General features: G+C 40.8%; 1 protein-coding gene and 1 pseudogene across 1 annotated transcript in view; one reads left to right on the forward strand and one right to left on the reverse strand.

Annotated features, from left to right (window-relative positions):
• Positions 1-14,896, reverse strand: part of PDZRN3 (PDZ domain containing ring finger 3) — a 316,897-nt gene that overhangs the window by 173,048 nt on the left and 128,953 nt on the right. The gene's annotated exons all lie outside the window — the stretch shown is intronic.
• LOC102826426 lies at positions 13,529-14,204 on the forward strand (annotated as a pseudogene).

A 14,896-nucleotide genomic window follows, 5' to 3' on the forward strand; every position in this document is an offset into this window, starting at 1 on the left:
AACTCTCCAAGCAAGTGACTATCAAGTAGTGATCTTCAGGGTGAGCACAAAAAATTAACAGGGGTTTTAGTAATTGGGGAGGGCTTTCAAGGCTGAAGGAAACAGAAAATGGCATGGCCAAAGAAATAAAATAAGATGTAGTTAACAGCCCAGAAAGTAAGGGGAACACTCCATGGGATGAAGGAGTTGAAGGCCAGATGCTGGGGGAACCTATGGACCACAGGTGCCATGTACAGTAATATAGGTTGTGCACACTGCAAAATTATATATAGGAGGTGCTATTCACACAGGATGCCTCCTAGAGTCATGCAGTCCAAAACCTGAATCCCATACCTGGAAGAGCTTAAAGCAATGGGAAACCCACAAAAGGGTTCCAGATCAGACTGGTATTTTAAAAGATATCACCAACCACCCATTTAGATGGTAAGAACGGCAGTTGGGAGTTCCACTCAGCCACTTGATGTAATGGATGTCATAAGAGCTGTTCATTAGCTGCACAGAATATACGAAAGCATCAGGCATCTTGAACAGAATCCATGCTGCCTTTACATCCCAATCTGGACTACAGATGAGACACCTCAGTCTAAATTAGCAGAGGCAGAGAGACAAGGGACGACAAAATGAAGACCACGAAAGCTTCGCACACCCTAACCTTGAAGGTGCCACTGCATTCTCTGAGTCTAGGGCTCCTCTTCCCATGCAAACAAACTCAGTAACTCATTTTACCACCATTGTTCATAGATACAGAGTATCTCCCATGCGCTTGCTTATCTCTCACAGTGAGTCAGAAATAGACAGAGATGGAGGGAGGGAGGCTGCTTGTGTGTGCAGGAGGAAGACGGGCGGCAGGGGCAAGCAGGCCTTAGGGAAAAGGAACGAGCTCCAAACACAGGCAGTGGAAAGAAAACAGCCTGAGGTTAAGGAATAGGTCAGGCTGTGGACTCCAACTCAAAAGCCAACCAGATGGTAGTAAAAGCATATGCAAGGGTAAGAGTTTTGGGGGCGCTGTGTATAAGAACTGGAAAATCAGTGGACTGAGGATAGAACCCTGGGGAATCCATCCACTAAAGAACACGAACTGATGAAAGAATGTGTTGCACCTTGCTTGGAAGCTAAGAGACTGGAAAAAGCCAGCGGGAACACAACCAAAATACTCTCGGCATAGAAGAGTCAAGAACTTAAAATCCAGTGAGCTGTGTGAGCAAGAAAAGAGGAGGAGACAAGACAAGAGAAGAAGCTGCCACTGCCTAGCTCCCTCACACATGTTCTTCTGTTGGTGAAGTATGTGTGAGGGAGCTAGGTGTCAGTGTGGTCAGCCCCTCAGTCTCCAGTAAGACCCTGTGCTTCTAGGCAGCTCTTCCTCAACCAGGGCACAGTTCTGTGTCTTTTCCCCTTCCCCACTTCCTCCCACCATTAAGTCTCATTTTTGAAGAGATGAGATCAGCTGAGGAATGCTCTGCCAAGCTTCAGAAGATCAAAATGTGCAATGGCGCTGAATTAAAAAGACGCTGCTTGCTTGCTGCTTCTGTGATCTCTTTAGAGTCTCCAGTCCAGAAATGAGGATCCAGAAGCTCCATCGTATGGTCTCAAAACTTTTGAGTCACCCCAAAAATATTTCACCCTCTAAAAGACACTACACAGAGGGTGGGTCCAAAGGGATTCAAGAAGCTCCACTCTCTATCCTGAGCTTGTGGGAGTCTATGCTGCGTGCACCCTCTGTTCTGAGTTGGGAGCATTTTTCATATCGTATTGTAAATGACTCCTAATTATTACTAGTATTTTACTACCTCTACCCTACTATGCCCTCTCCAACTTGAACAGTGAATGGTTTGAAAACCAAGATTATCTTACTCATCTTTGCATCCTTATTCCAGAGTTGGGTCTACCATGCAGTAGCAGTTGTTGCTAAGGACCACTGAGTCGGTTCTAACTCACTGCAACTCTTATAGGGTTTCAGAGGGGAAGCTGGTGGTTTGAACCACTCACCTTGTGGTTAGCACTGCAGTTTATCCTACAGTGCCTTAAAAAAACATCTGTTAAATAAGTATCGTGGCAAGGACTTTTTATGGAAGTGCTGGTTGAATCCAAATTGCTTCATGCATCCTAAATTCTACTTAGGACTTATGCACAGAGAGGCCTGGTATCTGTTTATGTACAACCTGTGAAATAAAAATGGCTTTTATATTTTCAAACGATTCAGAAAAAAATTCAAAAAAAATTATTATTTCATAACATGTGAAAACTGTATGGATTCAAATGTCAGTGCCCATGAACAGAAAGCTCCATGAAAACAGAGTCAACACACATTCCTTTTTGAATTTTCAACAGCTGGTTTTGCACCGCCATGGCAGAAACGGCATGGGCCGAAAGGCCTAAAATAGTTACTCTTATTCTTTGTCGTTTTACAGAAAGAGTTTTCTGACCACAACAATCAAGAACTGCTCAATGGGGAGATAAGGAGGAGATATTCATCAGCTGTTTCTAGTAAGCTGATAACTATGTCCTCAGAGCTATTAAGTCATAAACTGGAAGTCTGTCCATAAGTCATATGCTATCAATTGGAAGGAGTGCAGTGGCTCTGCAGGATACATAAGCACTGGACTGTGAACCACAAGATCAGCAGTTTGAGTCCACCAGCCATGCCTAAGGAGAAAGACGAGGCTTTCGGCTCCCGCAAATTTACAACCTTGAAAAATCTATCGAGTTACCAAGACTTGTAAACTACTGCATGGTGCTTAGCAACAATAGCAACTAGAAGTGCACATAGAGTAAAATCTCACTGATATAAAAGGTACTGAGCAGCTACCAATAGGAATCTTGATTCAATCTGCAATGCTATAATTATAGTAGGCCCTCTGTATCCATAATTCAAGTAACTATGGATAGAAAATATTCAGCAGAAAAAGAAAAAGATAAAAACCAATTAGTGGTCAGAGCAATCCCTCCCAGGGAGAGGATGTATAAAATGTTATTTACATAGCATCTACATGGTGAGTTAATGTGCTGGACTACAAGGTTGGTTTGAACCATAATGTTGGTGTTTCAAGCTCACCACCTGCTCCTCGGAAACCCTTATACAGAGTTGCCATGGGTCAGAATTGACTCGACATCACCCCATTAAGCTGTGCTATTAAGTACTTCAAGTCAATGCAGACTCATAGTAACCATACACAAGGTGGGTTCCAGGAGCAGCTGGTGAATTTGAACCATAGGTCTTGTGGTTAGCAGTCCAGTTATAGCGACATCCCTTATTTCATACTCTAATTATGTCTTATTAGCACCAATACCTTTGATCAATGAGTAAACTTAGACACCTTTAGGATGTCAGAAATTAAACAATTTCATAATGAAAGTCCTTGTAAAGAAACAAACAACAGAAGAACAGAAGTGAGAGAGTTGGAGAACCACTCTTTCATTCAAGAAGGGAGACAAGGGAGCTGGAGGAAAGGGATCCTTGAGAACATCACATCAAGGGTCTTAAGCAAATAGTCTGAGTTGGAGAACAACTTGAAACAGTGCTAATTTCTCAAAGGGAACAAAATCAGCCTGTCGCTAGAGTCTCAATTCAAGTCAAAGTGATGCTTCTGGCAAACAAATTTGATTTCTAAATTCATGAAAAAGTTTCTGTGACAATGAGAGTCAGTGGAGACCAGCAACTTCCAAAGAATTGGGAAAAAAGCTTTTGAGAATTCATCACCAAGAAAAAAAAAGCTCTGAATGAGGGATCACTACAATGGACAAAATTAATAAGAATAAGGTTTTGATATCTTTTGACATTCCAGCCCCCAAGACAATACCTGCTCCAAGAATAAGAACTATTGTCATTATAACAACTGGGCATGAGAGGGCTTGTTTCACTATAGTTCTGGGCTGCACTAAAAATGGTGTGAAACTGAAGTGGATGGTATTTGTCAAGAAAGTTACCATACCATGCAGAAAACTACCCACCAGTGTGGTAGGTCACTGTGAGAAAAAGATGGGTGGATTGAGAGCAATGTTAAGAAAATACGTGTTTATCAATGTTGTAGGGCCAGGAAAGGGAGTTCTTTTCAAAGAAATCTTTACTAATTTTTGACGCTAAACACTTTCAACATTGTATTAACTCAACTGCAGACATCTTTACTAATTTTTGACGGTAAACACTTTCAACATTGTATTAACCCAGACTGCAGTCACGCCCTGTGACCTTCTCTGGAATCTGTAGCAGCTGATCTGAAGTCATCAACCATCCATTCAAGACTTTGATGAGACGAGACCGGGATGAATGGATGCAATCTGACATTCATGAGGGTTCACATCATTATAACTAAAACAGACAGTGTTCACAGAAGTCTGCAGTGCGTGGCTTCTGCTTGCGGGGAAATAATCCTAGAAACCATTCACAACGGCTTCAGAAAGGCTGGGATCATGCGCCGACAGAGTCCTGATGACGAAGATGAAGACGCTGAGGGCAATGATGATGGCATCAGTCCAAAGGTCACAGAAGAGCATCTTCAGGCAGCTCTGAGATATTTCAAACATGGTGACAAAGAATAGGATTTTGAAGAGTTCCACGAATCAGATGATGATAATGAAAAATCTCATAGGACCTATTTTAAGATGAATATGCAATTTCTTCTAGTGACTTTTGTTTCTTCATTTCAAAGACAATGGTTACCAAAAACTATGCTTCAGTTTAAGATTTATGAAAGCAATAAAATAAAAAGCAACAGCTTGTTCTTGCAGTTTTAGGCCTAGGATTTTCTCTTACTAAATTCTAGTGTTTTGTGCATTCACTCTTTGGTTTCAACAAAGCTTACCATTTTTATCATATGCCCTTTTTCAGTTCACCATTGTTTGTACTTGGTTTTGGAGAACACCTATCTTAAATGAAGTTTTCATTAGCTCATTTTCATTCTGGTAACATTAAAGATGTTGGAGGAGAATATTGAAAGTGCCATGGGCTGCCAAAAGAACAAAGAGATCTGTGTTGGAAGAAGTGCACACCAGAGTGCTCCTTGGAGGCCAGGATGGCCAAACTTCGTCTCTCATATTTCGGACATACTGTCAGGAGGGAGCAGTCGCTGGAGAAGGATATCATGTTTGGTAAGATGGAGGGTCAGAGAAAAAGAAGAAGACTTCCATCGAGATGGACTGGCCAGGTGGCTGCATCGATGGACTCAAGCATGGCAACAATAGTGAGGTTAGCCCAGGATCAGGCAGTGTTTCGTTCTGCTGTGCATAGGATTACTATGAGTCGGTACCAACTCGATGGCACCTAACAACAACAACATGAAAGATGCTGGGGGGAGTCAAAACTGAAGTCAACATATTTTAAATATCTGTACACACTTATAAAAATAAGGTACAGTAACCTACTTCAGTAAAGATTATTGCCTAGAAATCTAAGAGGCAGGTTCTACTTTGTTACATGGGGTTGCTACTAGTCAAAATCCCCTCCTTGGCACCTAACAACAACAACAATCTGGAATCCGGCATATAGTAATACATAGAATTTTTATACTGCTCCTCATTGTCCTTAGACAGGAAACATGTCATCATATTTCACTTTATGGAAGCTGTGCCTTTTGATATTTGTCTCTTAAAAAATTATTCATATCAGACTGCAGTATTTTATATTTAATGAAAATAATTAAATTACTAGTCTAGAGCCTAATTGTTAATTATGAATGAACTCAAATCTCAATCATATATGCCTAAGTAAAAGGCTAGATTCTTGTGCTTTAGTGAGGTGTCCTAACCAATGGAATATGACAAGAAAAGTAAGTAAAAGGAACAGATATTTTAAATGTTGTTGGAAGTGCCATTGAGTAGATTCAGACCCACAGCACGGAGTTTCTGGTGAGCTACTGGTGAGCTTGAACCACTCACCTTGTAGTTCAAACCGACTTTGCAGTCCAGCCAATAACCCACAGTGCCATACCAAGACTCTAATCACGTGATAGACAGCCCCCAAAAAACTAAGATAAAAAAAGTCAACAACCTAAACTATTGCGTCACTATTTAAATCATCACCAATGACAGCAGCTATATCTGAATGCACATATACATATTTAAGTGTATATATGGGGTGCACGGAAATGAGGACCACAAGGTATGCGGTTCTAGCCCACCAGCCTAGCCATGAGAGAAAGATTCGGCTTTCTGCTCCCCAAAGATTTAAATGCTCAGAGACCCTATACAAGTTCGCTATGAGTCGGAACCAACTAAACAGCACTTAACAAAAAGAACAAGTTGTTGTCTATGTACACAAACAGGTTCCAACTCATCGTGACCCTGTATAGGGTTTCTGAGGAGTAGCTGGTAAGCTTGAATCACTGACCTTGTGATTCAAACAGATACATCTATATATACAAACAGAATCCTAGTGTGGCATTGTAGGTTAATGCACTGGACACCAAGGTTGGTTTGACTCCACTTGAATATGGTCATGGTGCTGTGCTATGAGTCAGAACCGATTCGATAGCACTTAACAAAATATATACAAACAACCATCCATATGGAAACGTATACACATAAATAATTAATACTGAACAACAAAAGATATGGATTCTCTGCAGAAAAGTAAAATATTTTACTGAGGGATACAAACACAAAGTAATGTGATGCAAGAATATAGATCGTTATCATTTCAAATAACTAAAAAGTGCAACTACAAAACCCAGAACAATTGGTTAATAGCCCGAAGAACAATATGGCGGCCCACCAACAGGAATGGAAGGATTTCTAAAAAGCCTGACCCTCAGTATTACACAGCAAGGCAACACAGAGCCCGCCCATTGATCTGATGTTTGCCAGCTCTTTCTGGAAGCTGCTTTCATTTAGGAATGAACAGATACATCTGGCAGAAAGGAAGCAGGAGGCTTTTCAAAAAGCAGCAGGAAATGAACAAGTAGAGAACACATTTCCCTGAGACCCTGACAAAATAGCCGAAGCATTCTGTAAAAGGAGATTGGATTCTGAGAGCCAATTTGCTGGATTTACAAATCATCGATGTAAACGAGTTCTTCCTTGCAGATATCAGACGGTACAGCTGCAATTCTACAGGACCTCTCTTCCACAAGGAACTTGTGAAACTTCTGGGTGTTCTGGGAATACTTATGGACTAGAGGGCTAACTGTTACTTTAATATATTACACTGCAAAAGGAAGACAGGGCAAGATATCATCATCCCATTTTACAGTTAAGGTTATAAATGCATCAAAGAAATTTTGAGACTAGAAGGCAGTCCAGGTAGCAGACTTAAAAAAAAACAAAAAAAAACACCGAAATTTCAATAAAGGAGAATCATGTGTATGTTTTACCTCCTTTTGACCCAAAACTCTTTTCCTTTAAATGCTTTATGAAAAGCTTAACAACCTTGGTGATGCATAGTACTACCACCAGGATCTGGAAGGAAAATCATTCCAGGGAAGGTTTCAAATCCGCCTCTCCACTTGGAACAGAGTGTACTGTTGTGTGCTAAGGAGCCAACTCTGATTGCCAGTCACTCCATGGGACATAGCAGCACTGTGTGAGGGATCCTAGGGTAGAATCTTTATTCCAGCAAAGCCCAGGACCCGGCAGTGTTTTGCTCTGTTATGCTATGGGTGCCAGGGGGGAGGGGGGGGGGTGAGGGGGGTGGGTGTCCAAACTGACTAGAAGGGTGAGTGCAAATCTATCTGTTAGCAACCTGGCACTAACCTAATTACTAAACCAACAGATTACTAAGCCACTAGCATCCCTTAACTAACAAGTTGTTGTTGTTAAGCATCATCCCGTTGGTTCCAATACATAGCAACCCTGTATAGGGTTTCCAAGGCTTTAAATGTTCAAGGGAGCAGAAAGCTATGGAGCGACAGGCAGGCTCGAACCACAGACCTTCTGGTTCACAATCCAGTGCTTATCACATAGAGCCATGACACCCATGACGAATAAGTTAGCTACATCCACACAAATCTGCCCCTGCCAGTGAGTCCATTGCAGCTCAAAGCTCCCTAGTCCACTGTATCACTTAGTGCTTCTATCAAAACAGATTGATTCAGAAACAAAAGTGGTGTCTGAAAATTCATTTTACTACTTGTCAAGCTGCCTGCCTGCCTGCCTGCAGCGTGATCAGGTGTGCCCTTGGAGATCAGAGAACCTTTTTATTAAAAATGAAAGAGAACTTGGTCTTTCCTTGCTCCTTTGATGTGAGATCAGCAATTTCTAATAAAAGGGATTTCCACCCTCCCCCCCCACAGGGATATGGGATAGAAATCTATATTTAAACGAGTATGTTTGTACTGGCAAGTCCTAGTTTAATTAATTTCGATTTATAAAGAAATGGCAAAGGTTAGTGACATTGTTAACTGGGGATGCAAGTGAAAAGTTAACATAACCTTTGTTTACATTTGAGGAAAATAGCCAGAATATCCAAATCGGTGAAACAGAGCACAGAAAAAGATATACTGTTTTCAGCAAATTAAAGGGAAAAATTATTGCCTCCTGTGTAGAAGCAAATGTATACACTTAGTACTAGCAGGATGGTTTTTGACAAAATACTTTTTGGTGAGCTACAGGAAGTTGCTCTGATACAAACAAAGCAAATAAAATCCCCTTCATTAATTTAAGGCATCGCCTGTTTTCAACATTTACAATAACGACGCTCTTCTGATGGCTTCCTTGTTCAGATTTATGGCTCTGTTAAAATCTTTTGCTCTGTTTTGTTTTTTAATGTATATAAAGACAGAGGAACATCATGTTTTATGAACACATGTCAGGTTCTAAAGAAAGAAACCCCATAAAAGACCGCTAAGGAAATATTTGGGGGCAAAACTTCAAAACATCTCCCCGCCCTCTGTCTTCTCACATTGGGGGGGTAGAAGATGGTGAAATGTGGCCATTTATTGGTATTTATGGAAAAAACAGAATCTCTTTCATGCTTATACATTTGAACATATGTAATAAAACAGAAAATACTAAATCTACAAAGGCAGCCGGCTGATTGTAAATCACTTTATACTAAGCACGAAGTATTCTTTACCACTGACTGCACTGGTTGATGACAACCAGCTCCGTCTACTTTAATGCCTAGACTGTTCCCACCTCTGGGCTTACACAGGACATTCCCCTGCTGAAGCATACTGCTCCCCTTTGTCAGCTGGCTAATTCATTTTCTAGATCTCAGTTTAAACGTTACATCCCAGAGAGGCCCTTCCAGATCCCCCAAACTCACTCACTTAGCTCTACCTGCTTCTGACTGTTTCATCATCCCACCCTTTCAAACAGTTAGCACAGTCTACAGTTTCTGTTGTTGCAGTGTGTTGTTAAGTGCTGTCCAGTTGATATTCCTACACATACTCACCTTGTTAGGATTTCAGAGGAGTAGCTGGTAGGTTTGAACTGCTGAACTTGTGGCTAGCAGTCCAGTGCTTGTTCTACAATGCCACACATAGACTGTTTAAGGTTTGCTTGCATTCTGTCTTTTCCCACTGGATTCTGAGATTCTGGAGGGTAAGGACCCTCAAACAAGTAGTGGCACCGACTTTATGATGTCATGGTTAAAACACAGCTGAGACATGGACTGCCTGAGTCCTAACCCCAGTTCCATTATGCACGGGCTGAGTGACCTTGGCAAGTTACTTTACCCTCTCTGGACACTAGTTTCTTCATCATAAATGGAGATGGATTAATACTATCCACATTTCATGTTTCCATGGTGAAAATCAAAGGCGGTAATACCAGTAAAGCACTTATATGATCTCCGACAAACAATAAGGACGTCACAAATAAGCGCTATTATTATTTACCACTGTATGCCCTGATACTGAAAGATACTCCACAAAGTACCCATTTTACAGATGAGTTAAAGAGATTTTCAATGCTAGCTCTAAATCTCATAGGAAGTTGGATATGTATGTTTCCTAAGCCGGAAACCTACCACCATAAGCTCTGGGCATCATTCCTGACAGATGGGGGTGGGATGGTCAGAAATACAATGGACTGTGAATGTATTAGGAAAACAAGTGCAGGCAGGGTGCAATGCTAATTCTTTCTGGAACTGAGGCCTACAGATGACGAGATGTGGAAATATGGACTTCCTCTCATGCCAGGCCATCAACTCTTTGAGCCTCATTTTCTGTCTTTTGTGAAATGGGGATACTAAAGCTCATCCTAAAGACCTTCAGTGAGGATAGAAGGAGGTAACATATAGAGAAAGTGTGGGCGCTAAATCAGTGCTCAAAAAGGCAGATCCAACCTGGATTCTCACTTCCTCCTCTGCCCCAGACTTTGTATGCAATCAGATAATTTCTAAAGCCCTAAATAGCACTCATACTGGAGCTCATTAATTCAATGTGGAGAATAAAACTTTACAAACAAGTTACTTCATTTTCCAAGTTTAGTCTGCCTAGAACTCTGAGGTCCTCAAAGTGCAATGTTAGGCCATTAATTTCTTCGAGTTCCCAAATGCTCATGATAAAACATGAAGAATTAAAAATCCCATCGGTGCCAGAATGTGACTGTCAGCCTGCCTACTTCTTATTCCTAAATCTAGGGCGTGAAAAAATTAAAAAACAAAAAACATGTGTTCCAAGCTATTCTCAGTCTTCTCAGTCCCAAGAACTAAGCTGTATCAGGGAAAGTGGCTGTCTTTCTTTGACCTATAGAAAGTGGTCCAACTGCTTGTTAGAAGAACTACCCACTCCTAATACTGGAATGAGCCATCCACTAGTCAATGGGAGTTCAATGTAGAGAACTCTCTTCTGGCAATGAGGAATTGGGTAAAGCTCATTCAGCGCTTGCCCTGCAGCAATGCCAGAAGTCCACACACAATAAAGCTGAACAAATGACCCTTGCTGACACTCTGGGCTATAAAGGTCAAGGTCAAAGGGCAGTGGGCTCTGAGGTTAAGAGCTGCCCAATACAGACTCAAGAGGCCCAGAGCTAGATGACGCCTTATTATCAATATAATGTGCCTTACAACCCAGTGGCTGAGTTGTGCCTGACACACAGGTATTTACGCAGAGCTATTTTAACAGTCTGCTGACTTAATCATTCAAAAGGCTCAATTCCTGCTTTTATCCGGTATCCTGGGAAGGTTAACACACCTGGTGTCCCTGCTAAAGTTCCAGGAGAGTTTGTTAACGCTGACAGAAGATAGGAGCACTTCAAAAGGAATGACAGCCAACAAGAGTCAAATGGCAGGCAAGTATCAACAAAGATTCAATAGATCATGAAAATTAAAGGCATTACTCTGATAGCACAGTGGTTATAAATCGGGCTGTGAACCGCAAGTTCAGCAGTTCAAAACTACCAGCTGTTCCACAGGAGAAAGATGAGGCGTTCCGCTCCCGTAAAAATGTACAGCCTCAGAAACCCTATACAGGGTCGCTATGTGTCGGAACCGACTCCACGGCACATAACCAACACCACCAATGTTCAATAAAACCTTAGAATAATTCATGCAAGTACTCCAAACAGGGAAGGACTCCATTAGCTGTCAACATCATCGGTAACAGCAGCGTGATTACACTTCTTACCCATTCACTTACCCATAATTCCTTAAACTTCAGGTAACCACTACAAAAGCCTAGTGCAAAGTCACACATCACAGATTCTCTTTCACTCTGGGGATCAGATTTTGGCCTAACTGCAGTGGTGCTGTTTAACTGTGTTCCCTATCAGCCTGAACTTAATGCTGGCTGGTTGGAACAATGACCACAAAGATGTCTAGTAAGTCCTGGCTCTTTTACTGAGCACGGTGTAGACACTTTTTATGACTTAAGGCCCATGCAATAAAAATTAAATGGTTACATAAGACCACTACCAAATGACAAAACCACAATTATGTATGGTTCACTACAAAATCCTCCACAGAAATGGACGTTAGTTGAGAACTAGTTATTAATTTATATGTATCACCATAAGATCAATGCCACTGTAGTCAAGCTTTTGTGAAGTCAATCCCTATTGATTGGGATATATAAATCTCAAAGTAACCATCAATATGATCTTTAAAAAAATCCTGTTGTACCTGGTTATGCCTGGAACAAATATGAAAACCAAATAACCAAATCTCCTACAAAATTGTAAATATCATTCATAGCTGAATGTGGCCTCTTAAATTGTGGTGCGAACAATATGGATCCCCCCCAAAAAAAAAATTTTTTTTTTAAAGTGAATTTAAACCAGCAGTCTTAGATTCATTTCTCAGGAATACAATAAAAATCCTTGGCTTATGCTCACTTTGCTGAAAGTGAAGAGAACTTAAAATACCTACTGATGAAGAGCAAAAACCACAGCCTTCAGTATAGCTTGCACCTCAATGTAAAGAAAACAAAAATCTTCACAACTAGACCAATAAACAACATTATAATCAATGAAGAAAATACTGAAGTTGTCAAAGAATGCATTTGGTTTGAATCCACCATCAACACCCATGCAAGTGCAGTCAAGAAATCAAACAACATGTTGCACTAGAGAAATCGGTTGCACAAGACCTCTTTAAAAGTGTTCAAGAGCAAAGATGTGAGTCTGAGGACTAAGACGTACCTGACCCAAACCATGGTGTTTTCAATAGCCTCCTATGTATGTGAAAGTTAGACAATGAATCAGGAAGACTGGAAGAACTGATGCATTTGACTTATGGTGTTGCAGAACATTAAAAGTGTGATATATTTCGAGAACAAATAAATCTGACTAGAAAGAAATACAGGCAGAATGGCCAGAATTCATCTCTCATAGTTCAGATGTGTTATCAGGCAAGACCAGTCCCAGGAGAAGGACATCAAGCTTGGTAAGGAAGAAGACCCCAATGAGATGGATTGACAGTGACAGCAGCGGTGGGCTGAAATGTAGCAACAACTGTGAGGATGGCGTAGGACCAGGCAGTGCTAAGTTCTGTTGCACAGAGGGTCACCGAGTCAGAATTGACTCGATAGCATTAACAAGGATCGCCTCACCAGACAGGAATGGACTCTTTCACAGTTTATTAGGCTAGAAGCTTGAATCCATGGAAACAGCTCTAGAGGAAAGTCTCCCTCTGTTGGCTTACAGTTTAGAAGAAACTGTCCGTGTCTCCTTTCATCATTTGTGAGCCCGGCATTCATTGGTGATCTCCCCAAGGGCTAGGAGATTCTCATCACAAGGACCCTGGGTCCAAAGGGCATGCTTTACGCTCTTTATAACAGAACAAACATTGCCTCTCTGCCATAGTATCTTGTGCAGTTTGACATTCTAAGTCACAGACATTTGGTATTTTAAATGCATTTACACTTATATAAAGAAATGAGACATCACTTAAAACCTCTGTAGTACTTATTTCTGAAACTGTACCTTATTCCAAATTTAGACCTATTTAGTTTTCAATCCATGTGAATTTTCAATTCACTTTAACAATGCTTTACACTCTGGGTGGCAGTAGGCCCTTTGGATCTCTGCTCACTTTTTGAATCTATTTTTATGTCTCCAAAAAGTGATTCCAGAGGACTTGGTGCTCCAACAGCCTCAGCCGCAGCTATGCTCAGTTCTCCCTTTTGCTTCTGACGTGAGGTCTTCAAGCCGGTGTATGTCCGCCCCATTCCCCGCCAAAGGGCCCACCACCCAGAAGGCCTCTGACACGGTTATTTTCCTTCATGGACTGGGAGATACAGGGCATGGATGGTCAGAAGCCTTTACAGGTATCCAAAGTTCACACATCAAATATATCTGCCCACACATGCCAATTATGCCTGTTACATGAAGTATGGAAATGACTGTGCCTTCTTGATTTGACTTTACTGGACTTTCACCAGATTCACAAAAGGGGGGAAATGGAATCAAAGTAGCAGCAGAAAATGTCAAAGCTTTGATAGAACAAAGGTGAAGAACAGAATTCCTTCGACCAGAATTATTTTGGGAGGATTTCCTCAGGGCGAAGCTCTGCCTTTATATACTGCTCTTCCCACACAACAAAAATTAGCTGGTGTCATCAGACTCAGTGGCTGGCTTCCACCGCAGTCCTCATCTCCACAGGGTCCTATCAATGGAGTTACTAAAGATATTTCTGTTCTCCAGTGCCATGGAGATTGCAACCTTTTAGTTCCCCTCATGTTTGGGTCTTTACTGTGGAAAGGCTAAAAACATTAGTAAATCCAGCCAAAGTAACCTTCAACACCTATGAAGGCATGATGCATAGTTCGTGTAAACAGGAAATGATGGCTGTCAAGCAGTTCATTGATAAGCTCCTACCTCCCTTGGACTGATGCCTGCAGCTAAGAGGCCTTGCGTGGAAGTGTACCAGCATCATACAGAGTAGAAGCTGTTCACAGGCCTGCCCAAGTCTGAAACTTCTCATGTTTGCAGTGTTAAAATGTTCTACAAATACATGATGGACTAAATAATGTTTCTTCATGAAAAACTTTCAATCTTTTAAGTTTCTAGATAAGTGTTTGTATATTATGATTCAGAATATACTAGTATTAAATATGTTAAGTACCTTAACGTTTTTCTCAAATGTAATTCAGTAAAATAATGAATACTGTACCTAGATTTTTATTACATTATTTGAAATTTATTAGTATAATTACTTAAAGTGTGTTCATGTATAAATGACCAGTTATAAACCAGTTATGCATGCTGTGGCTTAGACTACGGATTTATTTCAAACTGCTTAGTCACCAATGCAATATAAGAATGATATGGTATTACATTATTTCTAATAGTAGAAATAATGCTTTTACGTGTCAGTGAAAGCGTTCTTCTCATTTACTGGCCCTTTTATTTGGGGGAACAGGCTTTTTTTCTTTTTGGTATTTTTTGTTTAATATTCTTTTTTCCTCTTCAGAAAAGAAAAGTATTCTTCCTGTATCATCCTTTATAACAGAACAAACATTGCCTCTCTGCCATAGTATCTTGTGCAGTTTGACATTCTAAGTCACAGACATTTGGTATTTTA

Source organism: Chrysochloris asiatica, unplaced genomic scaffold (assembly GCF_000296735.1).
Source record: "Chrysochloris asiatica unplaced genomic scaffold, ChrAsi1.0 scaffold00151, whole genome shotgun sequence".
Classification (NCBI taxonomy): Eukaryota; Metazoa; Chordata; class Mammalia; order Afrosoricida; family Chrysochloridae; genus Chrysochloris; species Chrysochloris asiatica.